This window comes from Megalobrama amblycephala, linkage group LG19 (genome assembly GCF_018812025.1).
Source record: "Megalobrama amblycephala isolate DHTTF-2021 linkage group LG19, ASM1881202v1, whole genome shotgun sequence".
Taxonomy (NCBI): Eukaryota; Metazoa; Chordata; class Actinopteri; order Cypriniformes; family Xenocyprididae; genus Megalobrama; species Megalobrama amblycephala.
In genome coordinates, this window is record NC_063062.1 from 31,166,985 (window position 1) to 31,187,411 (window position 20,427).

General features: G+C 38.1%; 1 long non-coding RNA gene across 1 annotated transcript; it reads right to left on the bottom strand.

Annotated features, from left to right (window-relative positions):
- Positions 1 to 18,346: 18,346 nt before the first annotated feature.
- On the bottom strand, positions 18,347 to 19,833 carry LOC125254360. The gene is made up of 2 exons (XR_007181644.1): positions 19,719 to 19,833; positions 18,347 to 18,910 (listed from the first exon to the last, which is right to left on the bottom strand). It is a non-coding gene; the product is annotated as an uncharacterized LOC125254360 (long non-coding RNA).
- Between the last annotated feature and the right edge of the window lie 594 nt (positions 19,834 to 20,427).

Sequence of the window (20,427 nt, forward strand, 5' to 3'; positions counted from 1 at the left end):
ATACAGAAATGTGCTGCAAATATTCACAACGCAACCAAATAAAGAAACGCGCTGCAAATACTCACAACGCAACCAAATAAAGAAATGCACTGCAAATACTCACAACGTAACCAAATACAGAAACGCGCTGCAAATACTCACAATGCAACCAAATAAAGAAATGCGCTCCAAATACTTACAATGCAACCAAATACAGAAATACACTGCAAATACACAAAAAGCAACCAAATACAGAGAAGCGTTGCAGTTACTCACAACGCAACCAAATACAGAAACGCACTGAAAATACTCACAACGCAACCAAATACAGAAACGCACTGCAAATACACAAAATGCAAACAAATTCAGAGACGCGCTGCAATTACTCACAACGCAACCAAATACAGAAACGCACTGAAAATACTCACAACGCAACCAAATACAGAAACACACTGCAAATACACAAAATGTAACCAAATACAGAGACGCGCTGCAATTACTCACAACGCAACCAAATACAGAAACGCACTGAAAATACTCACAATGCAACCGAATACAGAAACGCACTGCAAAATACCAACAACACAACCAAATACAGAAACGCGCTGCAAATACTCAACCAACTCAACCAACTACGCAACCAAATAGCTTCAAAAAGCTTACGCTGTATGTCCTACGCCTTCCCTATTCTACTTACGGAAAAAATGGAACTGACGCTGTGTTCATTCTATAAGTTGAATAGGGAAGGTGTAGGACATACAGCGTAAGCTTTTTGAAGAATACGAAAGTGCGGTTTTGGCGGAACCACTTGGAAGGCGATCATTTGCTTATATAAAGCATATACATTTACATTTTTTTTTTTTTTATGACAGATCGTTGTGCTAAATAAGACACTTATTCCTATGGTATCATTTAAAGCCCCCTGAAGCTGCACTGAAACTATAATTTTGACCTTCAACCATTTGGAGACCATTGAAGTCCATAATAAGGAGAATAATCCTGGAATGTTTTCATCAAAAACCTTAATTTCTTTTCGACTGAAGAAAGAAAGACATGAACATCTTGGATGACATGGGGGTGAGTAAATTGTCTGGAAAATTTTATTTGAAAGTGAACTAATCCTTTAATTTGCTGGTGTTTTTCTATTTGCATGTGTTTTCTTCAGATGCAGCACGTTGAGCACTCTTGGCCACAGTATTTTACACATTTGAGCCAAATAAAGACAACGGTAACACTAAAATAAGGCTCTGTTAGTTAACATTAGTTAACTACATTTCACATGAACTAAGAATGAAAATGTCTTCTAAAGCATTTATTAATCTCATTTAATGCTATTTTCAACTTTTACTAATTTTACATTATTAAATCAAAAGTTGTATCTGTTTATAATATTTAATGGACCTGAGCTAACATGAACTAACAATTAACAGTTGTATTTTTATTGACTAATGTTAATGCTTAAGATTAATAAATACTGTAACACATGTATTGCGCATTATAAGATAAAATCACCATGAAATCAAAATTGACAATTCTTTTTTTATGGAATATCACATACATGATTTATCCATCTTCTTGGTTATACGAACGTAAAGGAAACATTTCATTTTATCATTCTGCAATCATTATGGGAACGTTACTTTTGAATGTTTTCTGAACAGTAACAAAAGTAGTAACATTTACACAAACTAAAATGTTTCAGAAAAGAAAAACATTCAATGAACGATGTATAAATAACTTTTCCGTACTAACGTTTTGTGATTAATGACCAGATAGCTTTGAATAATCGTTAACCAAAGTTCTGAGAACGTTCCCTGTTAGCTGGGTTATAAAGTGTTACCCACACATCTACACTCCTACAACAGTTATTTTGACATTTAACAAGCAGCTTAGCTAATTTTGCTGTAAATGACATTATTAAGCGCCACACAAATCCGCTTTAATTTGTGAGATTACAAATGTTGACATTCCTCAGACCGTGTGAGGTTCTGTGCGGATGTCCGATACTGTAATTAGCATTCATGACACATCGGCAGGTGCATTTGCATTTGTCTTCGACTATGTACTCGAAATGAGGTACGTTGTCCTTGGTGGACAATGCTAATTTCTAATGAAGATCAACTTCCCTAAATCGATAGAGTCTTTTGAAGGTTACAGCGGTTCTACTAAATCTTCACATCCTTTCTGACCACATATAGAAACTGAATTTCCCTCCAGGTCTTCTGAGACATTTGGCTTTAGCTGTGCCTTTTTGAAAGCGCAGAATCCATGCAAGTGCATAGAATTGTAAAAACCTGACAGTAAACATGTTCAGACTGTGATAACGTCTCCCTGATCTGAAAGCACACAGGATGGAAGAGATTACAGGCAAGTTGCATTTATAAACTGCAGGTGTCTTGACTTCCTCTTTCCTCCTGTACAAATATCCATCTGTGGCAAAAGGAGAAAAATAGAAAACAACTTTGTTTGAGTTTGTTTATGTGTTTGTTATGCTTTTTTGAGTGTTAAAGGAGTCATAGATTTATTTGAGTCATGCCGGCTTGGGTGCCTGACCTGCATGAATCGGTGAGTGTGCGTTTTATCCGGCGCCCCGCTCAGATCTCATAAATGTTTGTTTCATGTAAGTTTCAATAAGATCAGGCCTTCTGTGGTGGATGGCAGGGTGTGTCGGAGAAGGGAAGACCTTTGGTGTAAACAAAGGACTGTTGCCCTCACAGTCTGTGTTGCTAGGAAACTGCTTACAACAGACCTCTATAGAAAGTTGAGTGTGCATACATACCCACTACTAAACCTCTTTCCTTGTTATTATCACCCCTGTGTGTGCTTCAATTACATGGCATACACATCGTCAACAAATCTCATGAAACCACGTGTGTGCCCTTGAACTTGAAAAATGCTTCAGAGAAATACAAGTGGCTGCTTTAAAGTCAACATGAAAATCAAAGTGGGCCCAGTTTATTTTTTAATGCAGATCCCCAAGGCCTGTCTCACAAAGCAGATTTTAAATGGCTGTTGGGTTTGAGTCTAGCTTAGGTCCTGTAACTACAGCTTGTATTAAGATGGGTTTTGGATGATCGGATCACAAGTAGACGAGGGAAACACATTCCTGTTTACCCCTGGTGTTTTAATCCGTCTCTTCTGTCCACTTTCGACCACTTCTGTCCTGATTTCTTCGAGGGGAGGGTCTATGGGCTTTTGCAAATCTTTCGATCTAATGGAGGAAATAAGCTACTGCAATTTACATATGAATATGAAAGGAGTGGACGGAAAAACATACGGAGAGCAGCAGCTTATGTTTCTGCTCTGAGATCTGCAAGACCGCAAGAACGCAGTGAGTGCATGATAGAAATCAGGAATGGTGAGAGAACATTGTGCTTGGTACATTTTTCAAATCAAATTTGGGACTTCAGCCAGCAACGCATTTGACATTCAAATGCATTTGACTGCATGAGTGTTTACACTACCAAAACAATCCAGTCGAATGCGTTTTCGACTACCTCTGGAAGTGGTCGAAAGTGGACAAGCTCAAAATGTTTTAGACCCAGTTTACACCTGTATTTAGCACAATCCACTTTTGATCTGATCGACCAAAATGCATCTTAATACCAGGTGTAAACAGGGCCCTAGATCAATGGACTTTTATTTTTTTTAACTGGTCTTCATCAACTTAGTAACTTATACTACAAGTCTAGCAGGTTCTGTTCTAGGTTAGAGATACAAATAGACCAATCAGCTGTGAGCAAAGTGATATACATGTCACTCCCCCTGTATCCCCCTGTGTTATATTACACAATTTGCTTTGTATTTTTTTCTTTATTTATTTATTTGCAAGTCGCATACTTCCATGAGCAATTATGTTGACAAATGAATTGTCAATTAATACTAGGACTTTAAATTTAATATAAATTTAATATACTGTTCAAAAGTTTGGGGCTGGTCAATTTTTTTAATGTTTCTTAATGAAGTCTCTTGTGCTCACCAAAGCTGTATTTATTTTATTAAAGTACTGTAAAAACAATAATATTGTGAAATAATATTACAGTTTAAAATAATTGTGTTCTATTTTAATATTTAAACAGTTTCAGCAGCCATTACTCCAGTCTTCAGTGTCACATGATACTATCATTGTTGAAATTGGTTTTGAAATTGTGGAAACATCAATACATTTTTTTTCAGGATTCTTTGATGAATGGAAATTTTAAAAGAACAGCATTTATTTTGTAGTATTCTAAATGTATTTACTGTCACTTTCAATTAATGTGTCTTTGTTCAGTAAAAGTATTTAAAAAACTGGACTTGACCCCCAACTTTTCAATAGTGTGTAAGATAATATAAAAGCTTTAGAATTAATACATAAAAAAGTTGTGCCACATTATACAGTATCAGGTGTCTTCAACTACTATGTACCCACATTTAAATTAATCAATTAAATTAAATTAATTTGATACAATGCACTAATTGTGTACATATATGCTTTTATGTAGTAATTGTACTTATATTTTAAAAATACCTGCATGCAATTACAGCTGTAATTAATTCATGTAATTACATCTATAATTACACTGTTGACCTTCCCTTTCACCTTAAACCTAACCATACCACCAAACCTGTCCTTAACCTTACCCGTATCCCACCTCAATAGAAGAAAAAGTGTTTTACAATACATCATGAACACAGTAAGTACACTGTACTTATTTTTTATGCAAGTACATAGTAGTTAAGTTTCAAAGTTCAAGTTTTTGAACTCGGACCTGGGAATTTGCATTAAGTGAAGGTGTGTCACCAATAGAAGATTGATAAGCCATGGCTTGACCTCTTGGCTAAATTAAAAGAATGCACATTTTTGCAGTTAAGTGGAGTAGATTGTATATATTTCATGACCGTTGCAGTACCCAAAGAAATTCCGTGACCACGGCTTTAATCTCTGAGTTGGTCGAAAGCGTTTTTATTGTGAGACTGCTGAACGTGATCTAAACAGGGTTTTGTCTTTACTTGGTTTTGTCAACTTCAAACCAACACCTTAACTCGCTTTGTGAGACAGGCAACTTGACAGGTCTTATCGTGTATAATTCATCACTGCATGTTATCCCAAAGAAGAACAATATTTGTCTTGCTGTGCCTCTTAAGCGACTTTTGTTTTTGGCTGACATCACACATTCCTTTTTCTTTTCCAGCATCCCCACTCTAATCACCTGGCATGTAACACACAAGATCAGTCAGTTCTTGATAAATATAATCATATACTGCCCTACTTGTTTTGTTGTTGTTGTTTTCTTGTTGAATTATCTTATTTCACTTGGAAATGCTTCACATTGATGAGACAGCTGGCTGGCTGGTAACATTTTTATGAATTCTAACATTGCAATATTGTGAGAACATGAACTTGAACAAATGTAAATGACACTCAGGACAATTTACAGGACAGTTTATGGGCCAGTAATGCATCATCACTAAAGTTTAAGCCTTGCCAAATAAAATATTCAAGCACAAGAAAACGCACAAGGGAACTCAATTCATTTCTCATGAGCTGTGGGAAGTTTTCTATGCACAAACATCCAAAGCGCGCACCCAGAAAGCTATGTCTCAGACAGCGCACAAATACTGAATTGAGTTCTCTTCTTGCGCTCGAAAGAACAAATTCACACAAAATTATCCTAGTAAACATTGTCGGCTATGGACAGTAGTTTTATGAAAGAAAACAGTAGTAACAGTAGTTTATGAAAGAAAATTGTGAATTTTCACTGGTATCTAAAACGTTGGTGTCATAACTGCCTGCTTTTGCAAAAATGACCAGTTAAAAAAAAAAAAAAAATTTATTTATATATATATATATATATATATATATATATATATATATATATATATATATATATATTTATGGCTAGTACATTTTCTTAAAGGATTAGTTCAATTTGAAATGAAAATTACCCAAAGCTTTACTCACCCTCAAGCCATCCTAGGTATATGACTTTCATCAATCTGATGAACACATCAGAGTTATATTAATAAATATCCTGATGCATCCAAGCTTTATAATGGCAGTGAACGGGACCATCGAGTATGAAGCTCAAAAAGTGCATCCATCCATCCATTATAAATGTACTCAACACAGCTCCGGCGGGTTAACAAAGGCCTTCTGAAATGAAGCGATGCATTTGTGTAAGAAAGATATCCATATTTATCAAGTTATAAAGTAATATATCTAGCTTCCACCAAACCACCTTCTGTAGTCAACAACAAAGGCATCGCTTCACTTCGGAAGGCCTTTTATTAACCCCCTGGAGCTGTGTGGAGTACATTTATAATGGATGGATGAATGCACTTTCTTGAGCTTCATACTCGTTGGTCCCATTCACTGCCATTATAAAGCCTAGATGCGTCAGGATATTTATTAATATAACTCCGATTGTGTTCATCAGATTGATGAAAGTCATATACCTAGGATGGCTTGAGGGTGAGTAAATCTTGGTGTAATTTTCATTTTAAAGTGAACTAATTCTTTAAGGCACCGACCATGGGCAGGTGTGGCAAAAAGTTAGTTTTATCCACAACTTATCCACAACTTCCTGTTTCAACAGAAATCTCCATTTGTCAAGCCACTTGATGGGGTCTTTGAAAGTTGCTGTGCTTTATTAGGCGACATACACACACGGCCCTGAATAATTATGCAATAAGTCTCTTGTACTGTTAAATTTAGGTCAGGACAGAAGCACCTGAAGCTGACCAAGAGGATCCTGTACCTGCACCAATACGATAAGCAGCATGTACATGAAAGGCCACTAAAAGCCTGACTGACACTGTTCCCGTGTTACTTTTAGGTAATGAGGGAACCTGCGAGAGCCTCCATAGCGTTCTTCTCCCTCCCCATTCTCAGCACGGCCCCAGGGAAGAGATAACAAGAAACAAAATAGTTGGCTGCCGTAACAAAGAGGCAGCAAAGCCTTTTATTCTTCCTATAAATTGAATTTTTCCACTGTCTCAGAAATCTTCCGTAAAGCTAAAGTCCTCTTTACAGTGAATAGATATCCCTCAGAAATGTGACATAGGCAGGCGGCGATTGTTGTGAATCTTTACTCAAAGGCCATCTTTGCTGGAGGATTATCCCACATTTAAGCATTTCAATTCAGTCACATCAAACCACTAAAACAGCCCTCCGAGCCAAACAACCACCCGGCTGCACATATAAGCGGCTTCGTCTTTTGTTTTGTTTTTTTGTTGTTGCTGTTTTCTCTCGTCTGACGCTCTTTGATTCGTAAGAAAATACGAAAAGTCTTGCTGCTATCGCTTTATTGTTCTCTCTCCTTTCTTTCAAAGACAGTTGCAATTTCAAGCATCTCCAGACGTTTTATTTAGGTTTGGAAAAGACTTTCCGCTTTAGTACTTAAGGGTTGAAAAACTATCCCATTCCAAACTTCTAAACACATTGCACTTGCTGCCAGTGAAGCGGCAAGCAAAGGAAGAGCTTCATGAGAAGCACACTGTAAGCCTAATGAAAATTGCTCTGAAAACAATGACGCCGAGGTCTTTGCTGAGCTCGTTGGATGGGTTTGGGCATCGTTTTTCCGTCTAGCAGTTAGTTGGAAGAGGTTTTGCACACCCCATTAAACATGACAGAATGAAAGCGCTCTCTGCTGTGTTCATCTTCATAGACAAGAGAGCGTATGTTGTCTACAACAGTTGTTAGGTGGCTGTTCTCTTGCGCCGTGGGCGAAAGATGATCCCGTCGTTATTTTTGCCACCCTACGCATCTTGTATAACACAGCATAACCCCTTTTCATGTTTTTGCATCCTCAAGTCTATATTGTTAAATTCTCTCTGGACCCCTATAGAAACTCTGGGTGTGAAATATTTCCAAAACTTACATGAAAAACATGTTTGTGTGCATGTTTGAGACACTTTCTGTCAAAGCTCTTTTATCCCCATGTTTTATTTTTGTTTCCGATATGAAGAGATCAGCAGGTGGCCAACTCTTTGAATGAAGCTCAGCAGAAAAACAGACTGATGTTATAAATGGCTCTGTGAATTCACAGGCATACAGATGCAACATTAACAGTCTGTAGACCTAATTCTCTTTGATCAAATGGAAGTAACTTAATCAAAAGAGGCATTAGCAGTTCCAGCCTTTAATAATAAAAAAAGATGTCTATGAAGATGATCAATAAGATATTTATTTATTTTAAACAGTAGCTTAAAATTATCTATACATATAAAATAAATAAATAAATAAAAAATATATATCTTATTTTATATATTTTCAAACATTTTATTAAAGTCCCCCTGTGGTGAAAATTAATTTCCACTTTCATTGCCCAGAAAGGTACTAAAAACATATTTAAAAGATGTGACTACAGTGGTTCAACCTTAATGTTATGAAGTGACAAGAATATTTTTTTGTGCGCCAAAAAAAAACAAAAAAACAAAAAACAAAAAACAAAAAAATGACTTAAAGGTACAATTTGTAGGACCTGCCACTAGAGGGCGCACTACCAAAACAAAAACAATCGCGTGGTTTGATGACGCTAAGAAGGTGCGTGGAATGATGGGATTTGTTGTCTTCTACCCAACCGCTGACGGCCATCAATCAGACGGAAAGATAAATCATGGATTTAACGGATGAGGTAAAGTTTTATAAATGTATAAACTATGGATCAAACGCGTCCTCGTGCGGGTCTAGAGATGCGATGCCCCGCGTTTGCCGTGTATGCCCCATAATACTAATCGTATTGATCGTTATAATGGCATACGTTTTCTGTAAAGATACGAATCAAAACAGCTCACCTGTCGAGTAAAACACAAACGAGATCGGCATCTCTTTCTAGGTGAAGTTTGTCGCGAAGCTCTCTCCATCTAGAAAATGCAACACCGATATTGATCCTCGCTCTTTCTCTCCTCTTGTCCCAAACTCTTCTTGGGTCGTTTGGTTGGCCCGTACGCTTACGTTTACGGGAGCTGTCCTTGTCGACAGAACCAGCGGCAGATGGTAAACAGTAATTATGTTCCATAAATAAGCAACACAATCCACCATAAAACGTGCAAGAAGTAAATAAGGAACTGCTTGAAGCAAGCTAGTGGTTTGCTGGACGCTAGACACTACTTCCGCATTTGTCCACGACACTGTTGTCATGTGGTTTCTACGTCAGTAAAGGCGGTAACAAAGGGTAACTGACATAATGGACAGGCGACTGCACTGCCCCGTGTCACTGTTTAGAATGGGAATTTTCTCATGATTTACAAGTAGTTGAAAACATTAGAGATATTGTTAGTAATCAGCTGGACAAAATATATAACACTAGCCTAGTGGTTTTTGGATATTTTACTGCGAATATCTTACAAATTGTACCTTTAATTCAACAATATCTATGGGCGATTTCAAAACACTGCTTCATGAAGCTTCGAAGCTTTACAAATCTACGTCCCCCAGTGGTCAACCAGTGAAATTTCGAAACGTTTTGAAACCCTTACGAGGTAACGAAGCCTCGTTTACTGGAATCACGCGACTTTCGCAGTTTGAAACACGCTCCAAACCGCTGATTCGAAACAAAAGATTTGTAAAGCTTCAAAGCTTCATGAAGCAGTGTTTTGAAATCACCCATCACTAGATATTGTTGAATAATCAGAATCAGAATCAGAATCAGAAAGAGCTTTATTGCCAGGTATGTTGTTTACACATACTAGGAATTTGTTTTAGTGACAGAAGCTCCACAGTGCAACAGAGTAACAGCGACAAGACAAGACACATAATAAAAAGAATAAAATAATAATATACAAATTTACAAGATAGACAAAGTGCAAAAAAAGCAAAAGACAATATATATTATAGACAATTGTATGTACAATTATGTGTGCAAATTGAGATATAAATAAGTGTTTTAAGTAAATAATATGTAATAGTGTTGTGTGTTCCGTGTTTGTCAAGTGTTCATGAGATGGATTGCTTGAGGGAAGAAACTGTTCCTGTGTCTGGTCGTTCTGGTGCTCAGGGCTCTGTAGCGTCGACCGGATGGCAACAGTTCAAAGAGGGAGTGTGCTGGATGTGAGGGGTCCAGAGTGATCTTCTTTGCCCTTTTTCTCACTCTGGATAAGTACAGTTCTTGGAGAGTGGGGAGGGTTGTGCCAATGATTCGCTCAGCAGACCGGACTACCCTCTGTAGTCTTCTGAGGTCAGATTTGGTAGCTGAGCTGAACCAGACGGTAATTGAAGTGCAGAGGATGGATTCAATGATGGCAGAGTAGAACTGTTTCAGCAGCTCCTGTGGTAGGTTGAACTTCCTCAGCTGGCGAAGGAAGTACAACCTCTGCTGGGCCTTTTTCACAATGGACTCGATGTGGTTGTCCCACTTCAGGTCCTGGGAGATGGTGGTGCCCAGGAACCTGAATGACTCCACTGCAGTCACAGTGCTGTTCATGATGGTGAGTGGGGGGAGAGCAGGTGGGTTTTTCCTGAAGTCCACGATCATCTCCACTGTCTTGAGCGTGTTGAGCTCCAGGTTGTTAAGACTGCACCAGACAGCCAGCTGTTCAACCTCCAGTCTGTAAGCAGACTCGTCACCGTCCTGGATGAGGCCGATCAGTGTGGTGTCATCCGCAAACTTCAGGAGCTTGACAGAGGGGTCTTTAGAGGTGCAGTCGTTGGTGTAGAGGGAGAAGAGCAGTGGGGAGAGCACACAGCCCTGAGGGGCGCCGGTGCTGATGGTGAGGGTGCTGGATGAGAATTTCCCCAGCCTCACTAGCTGCTGCCTGTCTGTCAGGAAGCTGGTGATCCACTGACAGACAGAGGTGGGCACGGAGAGCTGAGTTAGTTTAGGCTGGAGGAGTGATGGGACAATGGTGTTAAAAGCAGAGCTGAAGTCCACAAACAGGATCCTCACATAAGACCCTGGTCTGTCCAGATGCTGGAGAACATAATGCAGTCCCATATTGACTGCATCATCCACAGACCTGTTTGCTCGGTAAGCAAACTGCAGGGGGTCCAGTAAGGGTCCAGTGATGTCCTTCAGAAAAGCCAGAACCAGTCTTTCAAATGACTTCATGGCCACAGACGTTAGAGCCACAGGTCTGTAGTCATTTAGTCCAGTAATTTTGGGTTTCTTTGGGACAGGGATGATGGTGGAGCGTTTGAAGCATGAGGGGACTTCGCACAGCTCCAGTGATCTGTTGAAGATCTGTGTGAAGATGGGGGCCAGCTGGTCAGCGCAGGTTTTCAGACAGGCTGGTGAAACGCTGTCTGGGCCTGGTGTCTTTCTTCTCTTGTTCTTTCTGAAGACCTGGCGCACGTCATCTTCACTGAACTGAATTGCAGGTGTGGGGGAGAGTGGGGTTGATGGAGGTGTGAATGGTGATTTTTCAAACCTGCAATAAAACCCATTCAGATCGTCTGCCAGTCGTTGATTCTCCACAGAGCTGGGGGATGGTGTCTTGTAGTTGGTAATGTCTTTCAGACCTTTCCACACTGAAGCTGTGTCATTAGAAGAGAACTGATTCCGAAGTTTATCAGAATAATTCCTCTTTGCCACTCTGATCTCCTTTTCCAGTGTGTATTTGGCCTGTTTGTACAAGACTCTGTCCCCTTTTCTGCGAGCATCTTCTTTGGCCTGACGGAGCTGGCTGAGTTTTGCAGTGAACCAGGGTTTGTCATTGTTGTAAGATAAATGAGTCTTTGTAGGAATGCACAGATCCTCACAGAAACTGATATACGATGTAACAGTCTCTGTGAGCTCGTCCAGATCGGTGGCAGCAACTTCAAAAACACTCCAATCAGTCCATTCGAAACAGGCTTGTAAAGCCCGCTCTGTTTCGGTGGTCCATCTCTTTACAGTCTTTGCTACAGGTTTAGCTGATTTCAGTTTCTGCCTGTAGGTTGGTATGAGATGAACTAAACAGTGATCAGAGAGCCCCAAAGCTGCCCGTGGGACAGAGTGATATGCATCCTTTATTGCTGTGTAACAATGGTCGAGTATATTACTGTCTCTGGTGGGACAAGTAACATGCTGTCTGTATTTGGGCAGTTCACGTGAGAGAATCGCTTTATTAAAGTCCCCGAGAATGATAAGAACAGAGTCCGGGTGTTGTTGCTCGCTCTCTGTGATCATATCAGCGAGTAACTGTAAAGCCGAGCTCACGTGCGCTTGCGGAGGAATGTAGACGCTCACCAGAATGAACGAGCAAAACTCCCGCGGCGAATAGAACGGTTTGCAGTTAATGAAGAGTGTTTCAAGATCTGGACAGCACATCTTCTTTAACACCGTTACATCTGAACACCACCTTTCGTTGATGTAAAAGCACGTCCCGCCGCCGCGCGATTTCCCCGTTGATTCAGCGTCGCGATCTGATCTAAACAGCTGAAAGCCCGGCAGACATAACACGCTGTCCGGAATGGCGTCGTTCAGCCAGGTTTCCGTGAAGCACAGAGCAGCCGAGTTCGAGAAATCCTTATTTGTCCGGGAGAGCAGAAGGAGTTCGTCCGTTTTGTTGGGCAGAGAGCGGAGATTCGCCAGATGGATGCTAGGCAGCGGCGTTCTTAATCCGCGCTGTCTGAGCTTCACGAGGGCGCCGGCGCGCTTTCCCCGTCTGCGCGTCCTGAAGCGTCTAAACAGCGCTGCCGCTCCGCCGACTACAACATTCAACAAAACGTCTGAATAATCGAAATCCGGTAAAAGATTTTGTGGTGTGAACTGCCGAATGTTCAGCAGTTCATCCCTGGTAAAACTGATGGTGTTTGAAAAACAGAAAACAGGAAAAACTAACAAAAACAGAACAAACACTGAAGAGCTAAGCACTGTGGCTGCCATGCGCGGCGCCATCTTGATCTTGAGTTTGGGTGAACTAATGTCATTATTTAGCTTTTTTTGGTGCACAAAAAGTATTCTCGTCACTTCATAACATTAAGGTTGAACCACTGTAGTCACATGAACCATTTTAAATATGTTTTTAGTACCTTTCTGGACACTGAAAGTGGAAATTAACTTGCTGTCAATAGTGGCCTCACTGGGCCATCAGATTTTATAAAAAATATCTTAATTTGTGTTCTGAAGGTCTTACGGGTGTGAAACGACATGAGGGTGAGTAATTAATGACAGAATTTTCATTTTTGGGTGAACTAACCCTTTAAATGAAGCAAGTGTGTAGAGTTAAATTCAAGCTATTTTAAGGCATGACATATGTAATTTTGATTATCAAGGGTGAGTTTTAAAGAATAACATTTTTGACTACAGGGGGACTTAGATTTATTTTATTCATTTAATATTGTTTACTACTACTATTGCTAATAATAATAATAATAATAATAATAATATTAATTTGAACAATTTAAAATCATATTGTGGCCCCTTTAGAAGTGGGTACTGGCTCCCATGTTGAGAACCACTGCTATATCGAGTACTTGGAATCCACAGTGACTGTACAATTCACATAATTGGCCTATTCACACAAAAAGTGTATTTTTGGTGTGACAACATTTCATAGCAAAGTAATGGATCCCTATGGGCCTCTTCACACTGAGGGTAAACATTTGAATTGTGATCAAAAAGCGTTTCACAGCATAGGTTTTATGTTTTAGCTTATATGTCCAGAGCCATTGATCTCCAGGTAAAAGAAACAAACAGTCCAGGAAGATATCCATTACGTTTTATATTGTATTTTCTGTAATCTATTTTGTCATAAGTAATTTTTTTTCAAGGCACAGTTACTATCCAGATGCTTTACATGAATACTTACCAATTAAATTTTATGTGAGAAAAAAAAAAAAAAAAAAAGAGAGACCACAGAGGGATACAAGAAACATACTAATACAACTATACAGGAAAAAGCAGCCAATATTACTGTCAACATATGAATGTTCTTGTATACAAATAACTGATGATAGAATGGCATGACTGACCAGTCAGAACTGAATTTCCTGAGAGCTGTGCAATGCAACAAATGAAAAAGTGGATTGCATTTCACGTTCACTCGAGTAAGAAAAAAAAATCTGAAACTCATTTGCAATTTGTGCCATTTTGACGCATCGATGTTGCGAATAGGCCTTACAAAATTGCTGCGTGTTGAAGTGTTTGTTTGGTTCTTTGTACAGAGAATGCGGACATGTAGGCAGACAGAATAACACAGTTCATTAGGCGGCTACCACTAGTCTGAATGTCGTCTTTATCTCAGGTTTTGTTGCCTTTGAAGGTTGTTCATCTGGACAAGGAGGATGAGATACAGAAGATTCCTCTCCAGCCCCCCTACTATGACATGGCACAGTCTGAGTCCACTGCATTCACCGATAAGCCGGTGAGTAGCGCTGCTATCTCATTGCTGTTTTGTCCCTACCTCTTGCTTTGGTTCAAAACAGGCCTCTGATGTCCAGCTGTTAGAGAGCACATCTTCTTATGCATGTTGCACAAGATGAATTGCCTTCAGAAAGATGTTTAGATTAAAAGAGGAATCCAAAGGGGACTTATTTTCTGGCTTGTGTTGTGTGAGCTGGGGACAGATGACGAGGGTCTGTAATTCAGCTGGCTCCCGCAGAAGGTTTGGGGTTTCTCACATGTGCGAGGGAATCCGTTGCAGGCACAAAGCATTCACATCTTGGCTCTGTTCCAAAATGTAGTGAGCTTCCTTCTTTCATACTGCCTCCATAGGCAGTTGTCTTCAAAGGTGGCATCCTAGCTGAAATGAAACCTAACAAGTGACAGAATGGGAACAATCTGCATAGACAGTATGGAGCCATCATACATGCAGCGCTCCCCATGTGAAGTCCACAGAAGACTGAACTCTGCTGAAAAAAAGTTTTCTGGTCTTAGCTGGTTTGAAATGATGAATCCCAGCTAAGACAAGCAAACCAGCTTAGTATTAGCATGTTGCTAAGCTAACAGTACAACACTCAAATACATGTAAAAATACTTATAAATAATAATAAAAAATAAACAGTGCATTTTTGGATGTATATTTGACATTATTACAATGCATTATGGGATTGTCTTCTCTGCAAAGAACACAAAATACTAGGGGTAGGTGATATACCGATAGAAATGTGTGGATCGGTAGGAATTTTGGATTATCGTCTCTATCGCAGTTATGCTCACATGAAATTGCTGCTCTTTCACTAAAGTTCATCATTTGCAAGCATTTGTTAAGCCTCGCCAGTTTAAACGTTCAAGTGGTTTTAAGTCAACACGGCACAAAAGAGAACTCGGTTCGGTACTCACATGCTGTCTGAGAGACATACATTTAATAGCTTTAATAAAAATCTATGCAGGGTACAACAGGGCTAAAGGCAGTCCAGGGTAAAAAGCGCCTTTGATTTTACTTTCCTCTAAACCAGCGGCTCCCAAACTGGGCTGTGTGCACCCCTAGGGCCCTAGCCATTTCATTTTACAAGCGCATCCGCGTCAGATTAGCCCCGCCCTTTTCATGTTTGGCGCTAAGTGATCATTCATTCATTTATTTTTACTACACTATTTTTTACTATCTTACTACATTCATCAAAATGGACACCTGGTTAAAACCTGGCACTTTAAAGAAATCAAGGGACAGTGAGCCATCTACATCGGCATCATCTGTGGAGGTGTACACCGACCATGGTGGTGAATATATGGAGAAACCTGATCTCAGAGGATAATGAACGGGGTGAAGAGGTGGGAACAGAGAAACATAACAGAGATGTACCTGTCAAGAGAAATAGGCCTACATCAGAGAGTGAGAAAATGTCAAGTAAGAAACGCAAATACTGTGACAGTTACACCGGTTTCGTGTTTACATGGATTGGTGATGCAGAATGTCCGAACCCGCAATGTGTAGTCTGTGGAGAAGTTTTAGCTAATAGCAGTCTCAAGGGGACATTCTAAAACGCATGAAAAACGCTTATCGTGGCTTACTAAGACAGTGATTTTAACCGACCAAACTCACTAAATATCATACTAATAAAGTATACTATGTGAAAAAAATCAGATGAGCCCAGGATATGATCTCAACACGTTTAATAACACGTTAAGCCTTTTCCTCCCATAACCATTATAAGAAAAGGCTTAACGTGGCTTAATGTACTAAGACAGTGATTTTAACTTACAAAACTCACTAAATATCATACTAATAAAGTATACTGTGAGCAAAAAAAAATAAATGCGCTAAGATCATATTGTGGCCTCATCAGATTTTTTTGCACAGAAATCTTGTCAGATTTATTTGAATTTGTTTTGTTCATACAACTAAATTGTTATTTACAAATTACTCAATTTAGTTGTGTGGAACCACTTGACACTTCTTTTTTAGGTAAATCCAACAATTATTTTTTTTGAGTGAAGCAATTGTATTTTTTTTAAATTTATAACTGAAATGTTGATGTTTTCTAATATACAGTGAATATTTGTATTTAGTTATTGCTATTAAAAATGTGATGTTTAACCAAAGTAAGGTGTTGGGGGTGCTTGACACTAGAAAGGGGTGCGTGCTGCAAAAAGTTTGGGAAGCACTGCTCTAAACCACTAGATGTCACAAAAACTTTCTGCAGCACTTTCCAAAACATCCGCTTTTCAAGGTGCATGCGGAAATTTGGCTGATTCTTGACGCGGACAGCAGCTCAAAGTTGATTCTGTGCTAATTTGATCTAATTAGCACATGAGAATCGCTAAAATTATTAAATATATTTTGAGACAACCAACTTTGTGTTGAGAGTTCACCTATTATGCCTCAAAATTGGCCTCTGTAGGTTGCGCACTGGGTTTCGGAGCCTTTGTTTCAGTAAGCTCCCTGCAGAGGAATGAACCAGTGCAGTCATGGATCTACACACGTTGACACTTCATGTCACTGAATTACAATAGTGTCACAATCTCCACAGTAAACCAAACACATACTTAGTGACATATAATCTCAATGCTCTTCACACTGAGCTTGGCTGTCCTTGCTTTGAGGTCTTTTTTCTTCAGGTCATTCTGCACCTCATTCTTTCTCATTTAATTGTGCTCTACAGTGCAAGGCAATTAAGACACTAGTTACCCAGCAACCCTGTGTGGACAGATTGTACGGTCTACATTGAATTGCATTGTCTTTTAGCACCATACTCTCACATTTGCAGGCTGTGTTATACTGGATGCATTTTCTTCTCTATAACTCCACGTCTCTTCAATAGCCACAATCTCCTGTCCGATATAGGCTCGTTGTTTGTCATCTTTTATAGTTTTGTTGGGCTTATTGTGTGTGAAAATGTCACATTTGTCAAGTTTGCATTGACGGCATGACACGGCTGTGAAATGATAGGGAGTTTCATTCTTGTTAAACACAGCAATGCACTAGGAGTGTGTTTGAAGGATGTGGCATTTGTTTTGGATTTCTTTATTGGTAGAAATAAAAAGCATGCTGTAAATGTGTTGCTACCAAAGAGAAATGATACAGTGTGATGCATCTAGAATGTAATTTAAAAATTTACAAACAGCCATGATTTCCAGTTTTCAACTTTTTTCTTTCTTTCCTCTGGTCACTTTGAAAAAAATGTGCAATTCTAAATTTCTGACTCTAAAGGCACCCAACTGTATTGCAGTAACATTTTCCTGAGTTACTGTTTCTTGATATAACTTAAAGGGTTAGCTCACCCAAAAATGAAAATGATATCATTAATTACTTGCTCTCATGTTGTTTCACACCCGTAAGACCTTTGTTCATCTTCGGAACACAAATTAAGATATTTTTTGATAAAATCCGATGGCTCAGTGAGGCCTCCATTGCCAGCAAGACAATTAACACTTTCAAATGCCCAGAAAGGTACTAAAGACATATTTAAAACAGTTCATGTGACTACGGTGGTTCAACCTTAATGTTATGAAGTGACGAGAATATTTTTTGAGCGCCAAAAAACCCCAAAACAAAATAACGACTTTATTCAACAATCTAGTGATGGCCGATTTCAAAACAGCTTTGAAGCTTTACTTGCTTACTAGCCTGCATATTGGCTGTTTATTGGTACTTATAAAGCACATATTAATGTCTAATTCTGCATGACCACATTCTATATCCCTTAAAGGATTAGTCCACTTTTAAATACACTTTTCCTGATAAATTTATTCACCCCCATGTCATCCAAGATATTCATGTCTTTCTTTCATCAGTCGAAAAGAAATGAAGGTTTTTGAGGAAAACATTCCAGGGTTATTCTCCTTACAGTGGATTTCAATGGCTACCAACAGGTTGAATCACTGTAAGTCTTACTGCTATTGAGTAATAGAATTTGGAACACACTGAAAAATGGAAAAAAATATTCCGCCTACTTTTTTTTTTTGTAAACAGATGCCTGCAGATGACTACAGATGGCAGCTATTAGCTAGAAAACACAACAGGATCACAGCCTGAAGTCTTACCAAGCTCCATTTCAAATTTGATAAAAATATCTTAGAAAATGAGTGTTTTACACATGTTTATTTGAGTTTATGTCTAGGCGCTCCCCAAAAAAAGCCACTTGGAGACTCCAAATGGCCCTTTGGAACCATCAACACATAAAAGGCTGTTATTCTTCAATGCTTTAATGTACAGTCATAATTTTGGGCTCTAATGAAAGGTTACACTTAGAGCTATTCTATCCCTTATACAGATTTACTGTCAAATATTGCTGACATATAGTAACTGAAGCATTAACACATTATAGTGTTTCTTCAATTCTTGAAACTAAATTTTGTCCAAATAAAGATACAAAATGCTATGGTATTAAAACAATTTATTATTAGAACTCACACTATATATCTCAAACTATTTACAAATTTTATAATTATATTTCTTAGATGTTGTTGGCAACATGCAACACATTATGACAATCGCGATTTGGCAAAAAGGCTATATATCTCACACTATTATATGTCAAACTATTTAGTATATCTATTTAGCTATAACATCTTATCTTCTGCTGGTAGGGTTCCTCTCCTGCTGTCATCTTGTCCAGTCTTCATCTGATTCAACGTTAGATGATCGTCTGTGATATAAAAAAAGAAATAAATAATTTAGACATTTTTTTGTAGTTATTTTTTTATACATCTTTTTTATACTACAGTTTTTTACAAGATCACACTCATATAAACAGAAACACGTGCACACAAAGAAGTCTGGCATATATTACTCATCAGTGCATGAGTACACACATGGACACAAATAAAAACCAACAAAGGTGAAAAAATACTATAGTAAATTTATAGTAAATACTATAGTGTTTTTTAACCATACTATAGTAAAGTGCTTGAATTAATTTATTGTGGTAATTCTACAGTTGCTGTGACAATAAAACAACTACAGTAATAAGAAAATTACCCAACATTATACTAAGTTTTCAACTGTAGGGTATATTATACTACAATATACACTACAGTTTACTGTAGTAAAAACTAAAGTATACTACAGTATTACAGTTTATCAGTTCACTTTAGTCAATACTACAGTATGCTATAGCATAACAAAGTGTTGTAAATAATATAAAAATACAGTATACTACAATTTACTATAGTACGGTTCAAAAACACTACAGTATTTACCATAGTATTTTTTTTCACCTGGGCATGCATGAATGCAGAGACGTACATAACTGAACGCAGAAACAAATATAGACACAGAGACACAATCCATATCCACCGGTGTGTGAGCGCATAACTTTACTATGGTAAACATATAGGCTACTGTATGAGCGTACCATGGTAAACATGAGCGCACCTCACGACAGAAGTTAGCAGGAACACATCGTACAGTCATCAAACAGTAAAATATGTTTTATAATATAATAAAACACTTACTTGAGTGCCGTCGCTCATATCCATAACATCTCCGTCCAGTCAATGGTTAATCCTACCCAATACCTGAATTTTACCACTACAACAGCTAACCTTACTAACTATTAATAAGCTTATTGAGGGAAAAGTCATAGTTAATAATGGATATGTGTTCCTCATACTAAAGTGTTACCATAAAAAAAAAAAAAAAAATATATATATATATATATATATATATATATATATATATATATATATATATATATATATATATATATATATATATATATATATATATATAATAATAATATATATAATAATATATATAATCAGTTAAGAAACCTGTTAAGAATATATATATTATATATATATATATATATTCTTAACAGGTTTCTTAACTGAGATGAAATTGAAGGGAAATGATTAGCAATGATTACAATTTGGGGGACCAAAGATAATTATGTCAGTTTTGTCTTTAATAAGTTGAAGAAAGTTATTTGACAACCAATTTTATGTTCTCAAGACAGTTTAGCTTTCAACATCAAATAAAGCAGGCTATCATCAGCATAAAAATGAAAAGAAACATTATGCTTCCTAATGGAGACTGTCCTCCAAAAAAAAAAAAAAAAAACGACCCTATAGGTCGTTTTTCAAGCACCTTATTACAACCTATATTTACGTTTTGAAGTTATACGCCCTCTAGCTCTTGTAAAAATAATGACAGTGTCATGTT